The sequence below is a fragment of the Triturus cristatus genome, chromosome 3_1 (genome assembly GCF_964204655.1).
Source record: "Triturus cristatus chromosome 3_1, aTriCri1.1, whole genome shotgun sequence".
In the NCBI taxonomy this organism is placed as follows: Eukaryota; Metazoa; Chordata; class Amphibia; order Caudata; family Salamandridae; genus Triturus; species Triturus cristatus.
Window position 1 is genome coordinate 228,945,825 of NC_140583.1, and position 5,642 is coordinate 228,951,466.

Sequence of the window (5,642 nt, forward strand, 5' to 3'; positions counted from 1 at the left end):
TGCAGCTAGCTGCGTTCTTCATCGACGCACGAGCCGAGTGATCCACCGCCAAGAGCCACAGGCAATTTTTTGAAAACGTTCACCCACCTGCAGATGCAGGAGAGGTGGGAGGAAGGCAACGCCGTCCGTCCACTGCCCGTGCGGCGAGACGGCCCGGGCGCCCCGTTCAAGGCTTCCCCTCTGGGAGTCAGACTGCACCGTTGTGAGAAAAAAGCATTACCAGGTGCTCGGCCCAGAAGTCCCCCCGCCCACCCACGGGCAAGGGGGCTCCCGTAGCGACAGGAGTGGGCAGCAGCCCAACTGCCACCGGTTCCTCCTGGGGTAACCGGGAGGGAAGGCACGAGTCTTGAAACCTCGGGGCCCAGCCGCACAGGACCGGGTCAAACCAGGTACCTGGCAACGAGGGAGGGTCGCCCCACCTGCACATCAGCCGTCTGTCACCAGGCAGCCCTGAACAGTGCCGGTGGGTTGGTGGGAAGCTCACCCAACCCTTGCCCGGGTCAGAGGTGCCGGAAGGGGAGAGCCAGGCGGCTCACCATCCCCCACGCCTCTCACAGTGCAGCCGGGGGTCCCCTTGCAGGCCCTCAGCTCCTTCTCTTCCAGGCTGCCCTGCCACGCGAGAATGGCTGTTCCTCGGTCACCCGAAGCCCAGACAGGCTGGGCTTCAGGCACGGGAGGGCCCAGGGCAGCTGGGCTTTTCAGGGTGGGGGGTGGACCCAGCCCGGGGAGGCACTGCCATTCGGTTTCCCCCCACCATGGGGGTCGTGCGGGGTGAGCGTGGGTTTTGTCTCAGGAGGGCCCACCGCTGTGCCTCTCCAAGAGAGAGGGACAGGGGACAGGGGCCGCCCCCGTCCCCTGTCGGTCAGGTCCTCCTACAGCGGAGGAAGACCCACCGAGGCCCGGTCCTCACCCAAGCACCCCATGTGGCCACAGAGCGCTCCGCCGGCCGGGGCGTGCCAGGGCAGGGCCGAGCCCTGTGCCTACGGTGTGCTTGCAGGAGGCGGCTGAGGGCTTCGGGCTGGAGTCGTCGATCGTTCGGGCCACTCCGCCGTTAATGATCCTTCCGCAGGGTCACCTTCGGAAACCTTGTTATGACTTTTACTTCCTCTAGATAGTCAAGTTTGATCGTCTTCTTGGCACTCCGCCAGGGCCATTGCCGACCCTGGCGGGCCAATCCGAGTACCTCACTAAACCATTCAATCGGTAGTAGCGACAGGCGTTGTGTACAAAGTGCAGGGACTTAATCAACGCAAGCTTATGACCAGCACTTACTGGGAATTCCTCGTTCATGGGAAATAATTGCAATCCCCAATCCCTATCACGAACGGGGTTCAGCGGGTTACCCGCACCTGTCGGCGAAGGGTAGACACACGCTGATCTGTTCAGTATAGTGCACGTGCAGCCCCGGACATCTAAGGGCATCACAGACCTGTTATTGTTCTATCTCGTGTAGCTGAACGCCACTTGTTCCTCTAAGAAGTTGGACGGAGACGGCTGGGGGTCGCGTAACTAGTTAGCATTGAGGAGTCTTGTTCGTTATCAGAATTAACCAGCTATGATCGTCCATGCACCAACACCCACAGAATGAGAAAGAGCTATCAATCTGTCAATCCTTTCCATGTCCGGGCAGGGTGAGGTTTCCCGTGTTGAGTCAAATTGAGCCTCAGGCTCCACCCCTGGTGGTGCCCCCCAATCAATTCTTTTGAGTTTCAGCTTTGCAACCATACTCCCCCCGGAACCCAAAGTCTTTGGTTTCCTGGAAGCTGCTCAGCGGGTCATGGGAATAATGACGCCGGATTGCTAGTCGGAAGTACAACAGTATCTGATCGTCTTCGAACCTCTGACTTTCATTCTTGATTAATGAAAACATTTTTGGCAAATGCTTTCGCTTTGGTTCGTCTTGCGCCAGTCCAAGAATTTCACCTCTAGCGGCACAATACGAATGCCCCCGGCCGTCCCTCTTAATCATGGCCCCAGTTCCGAAAAACAACAAAATAATACTGGAGTCCTATTCCATTATTCCTAGCTGAAGTATTCAGGCAACCGCCTGCTTTAAACACTCTAATTGTTTCAAAGAAAAACGCTTCGGACCCCCAGGACACTCAGTCAAGAGCATCAAGGGGGCACCGAGAGGCAGGGGCTGGGACAGGTGGTAGCTCGCCTCGCGGCGGACCACCAGCTCAGTTCCAAGATCCAACTACGAGCTTTTTAACTTCAGCAACTCTAATATACGCTATTGGAGCTGGAATTACCGCAGCTGCTGGCACCAGACTTGCCCCCAAATGGAGCCTCGTTAAAGGATTTAAAGTGTACTCATTCCAATTACAGGGCCTCAAAAGAGTCCTGTATTATTTTTCGTCACTACCTACCCTAGTCAGGAGTGGGTAATTTGCGTGCCTGCTGCCTTCCTTGGATGTGGTAGCCGTTTCTCAGTTCCCGTTATCCATGGTCACCATGGTAGGCACGGAAAGTACCATCTAAAGTTGATAGGGCAGACATCCAAATGTATCGTCGCCATCACTGGGACGTGCAATCGGCCCGAGGTTATCTAGAGTCACCAATGAGGCCGAACGAGCCCGAATTTGGTCTTGGTCTGATAAATGCACGCATCCCGGGAGGTCAGCGCTCGTCGGCATGTATTAGCTCTAGAATTACCACAGTTATCCAAGTAACAGATGGAGCGATCAAAGGAACCATAACTGATTTAATGAGCCATTCACAGTTTCACTGTAGCGGCCATGTGTACTTACACGTGCATGGCTTAATCTTTGAGACAAGCATATGCTACTGGCAGGATCAACCAGGTAGCCGCACCTGCTGACAGGGTGGGTTCGGGAGCCGCGTGCCCATCTCCTAGACCGGCAATCTTTGCACACACCTCCCTCTTGGGAGCCTGCTAGGGAAAGGAGCCCACACGCCTGGGCGGGAGGGCACGCTGGAAGGGTTGAGAGGTGAGTCGCATGGGCTCCGGCAGGCCCAGCAGTCTCCCTCAGAAGGGAGAGGGAGGCCGAGGCGCAGCCTGAACGAGACGCAGGGGTGCCGAAGCCCGACGGCAGCCGCACCCCTCGGAACAGTCGTTTCAAGCTGCTGTGGAAATGTGCTGGGTGGAGAGGAGTGACGGCGTGGCGCACAGGGCCTACGGACCTGCCAGGCAGCAGCATCCGAGGCCCTGGCACCACCGACCCCTTCCGCTCGGATCACACCACTGGGGGGCATGAGCTACCGGGGCCGCTCGCCCTTCGCTCTGCTGGGTAGGGTGAAGGGCCTCCTGCCAGGCGGCAGGCCCTCAAGTCGGACCGTCCATGCGGGGTGGAAGCTCTTTGCTTGAAACAGCCGAGGATGGCCAAGCAGTCCAATCCCTAAATGGACCAAGCGTGCCCAATCGATCGGAGTACAGCCAGGGCCTCCCCTGGCAGGCCGCCCTGCGCGGGGGATGCCGGCTTCGCATCCCTGCCTACTCCCGGGGTGAGCGGGCTCGGAGAAAAGGCCCATCGGGAAGGGGCTGAGAGGCAGACGTGGACCCGGGCCCCTGGGGGCCCCGGCGGGCAGGCCCTTGTTCTGCCATCCCCTATCTCGGAATCGCCAGACCTCACAGAAGTCTGACTGAGCAGGCTCGGAGGAAAGGACCATCTGGAAGGGGCAGGTGCATACCCGGGCCCCTGGGGGTCCGGCAGGCAGGCCCGTGTTCTGCCACACAGCAGGCCTGAGGACGCAGTCCGGGTCGGAGGCCGGAGCTCTTAAACCCAGCCAAGCAGGGGGAGGCTCCCCAGGCATGACTGAACCCCGTCTCAGACCTTTGGCAGAGCGGAAGCCTGAGGGACGAGGCCCAGGGCTGGAGCACCCGACCTGGGACCTGGTTGGGGCCCCTGGACCCAGCCAGGGCTCCAGGTCCAGAGGCGCATGGGAGCCCCCCCAGGTATGCGGGACCCTGTCCTGGGCACCCTGCCATGCAGCAGGACGAAGCGCGGCATGGGGAGGCCACCCTCCCCGGGGCCCCTGGATCTCCTGAACCAAGACAAGCAGGTGGAGGCTCCCCTGGCACGACAGAACCCCAGTCTCGGGTCTTTGGCACAGTGGCAGGCCGGGGGATGGGGCCCAGGGCTGGAGCACCCGACCTGGGGCCCGGAGGGGCCCCTAAACCCAGCCAGGGCTCCCAGGCACAGAGGCACAGGGGCAGCCTCCCCAGGGCCGCGGGACCCCGTCCCGGGCACCCAGGACCGGGGGTGTGTCCTGGCCCGTCCGGCTGCCAGCTGAGGACTGCTAGGCCAAGAGGGGTTCCGGAGTACCCTGCCTCTAGTAATTCGAAGGAAGGGTACCCCCCTTTCTGGTAAACCAAGCGCACCACAAGACTTAGGTGACTCTAGGCGCGGACGCGCCCGACCTCCTGGAGCCCTGACTGGGATCGGGGAGGCAAATGAGGCCTCATCAGGACTTCCAAGGCAGCCCGGCTGTAGGAGAGTAGGATCTGCTTCACATGGTTACCCCCACTTTTTGCTGCTGTAACACTGTTTTCGACTTTAGTCTGGCTGGGGCCCTGCCATTCAGGACCCCAGCCTAGCTGCTTCCTCTCTAAATTGATTCCATGTACTTTAGGTACACTCCACATTGGATTCTGGGGTACCCTTGTGAGTCCCTAGAATATGGTATACTATGTACCCAGGGTATAGGTACCTCAGAGGCCTACCAGGGGCTGAAGCATATATTATGCCACCCCTGGAAAGCTCTCCAAAATGACACCACAGGTCTTCTACTGTAGCCTGGGTAAGGTGGTGCATGCACCCCTTACTGAGATATAGGTTCACTATATCTCCCCTTTTGCTGCACATAGAAACCTATCAGTCACCCCTATGGCAGGCCTTCTCAATCCTGAAGGCAGGGTGCTTGGTTATATGTGAGAGGGTGCCCAGGCATGAGCTGAGCCCCTCTGCAGCCTTCTGAATGTCTTCTCCGGGGTTGTCAGTGGTGCAGCCTGACCATATACTCTTAAGTGCATTATAACCAAACGGTTAATGCCAACTTTGGACTAGCTGCACGGAAACATGTTGTGTTTGGTGTCAAACACCTTCATGATCCCACCCTTCTAGAGGGAGAGACATGACTGCTCCGGTATACCCGGTACCAACTTAAAAGAGCCCTGGCATCACAAAATGGATGCTGCAGCCACAGACACGGGTCTGGCCTCCTGCTGCTGACCGAAACTCCGACAGGGGAGGCCTGGACAACAGGTTTCCTGTCACAGGGAGGTGTAACAACCTCCCAGACAGGCTGATGTGTATTGGGGCTGGGTGGGAGCACTCTCAGAGTGCTTTGAAGTCCTGCACTGGGGGCACATTTAGTGTCCCTGTGCAGAGACCAGCTCAAACCGGTTCAGGGGCTTCCAGCCCCTGCTCTGGCGTGAAACTGGACAAAGGAAATGGGCATAGTCACCCCTCTTTCCAAACAATCCCATAGGTGGGTCCCCTGAGTTAGTCCAACCCCTTTCTTAGGTATAAGTAAGAAACCGCTGGCAATAGGACTTTAGATATCCCTAGACGAAACTCTGCAACTGAATCCTGGAACTTCAACTCTCCACTAACGACTAGAGGACTGAAGAAATCTCCCTTGGGGTCAAGGAGTGACTCCCCTGCTTGGCAGGCACCAAC

General features: G+C 58.5%; 1 non-coding gene and 1 pseudogene across 1 annotated transcript in view; both read right to left on the bottom strand.

The window, feature by feature from the left end:
• Window positions 1-57, bottom strand: part of LOC146859980 (5.8S ribosomal RNA) — a 154-nt gene extending 97 nt beyond the window's left edge. The window contains exon 1 of the ribosomal RNA XR_014979461.1: window positions 1-57. This exon is cut by the window's left edge and continues 97 nt beyond it. This is a non-coding gene — a ribosomal RNA (5.8S ribosomal RNA).
• Window positions 58-1,052: 995 nt separating this feature from the next.
• On the bottom strand, window positions 1,053-2,807 carry LOC146859981 (18S ribosomal RNA; annotated as a pseudogene).
• Window positions 2,808-5,642: the final 2,835 nt, after the last annotated feature.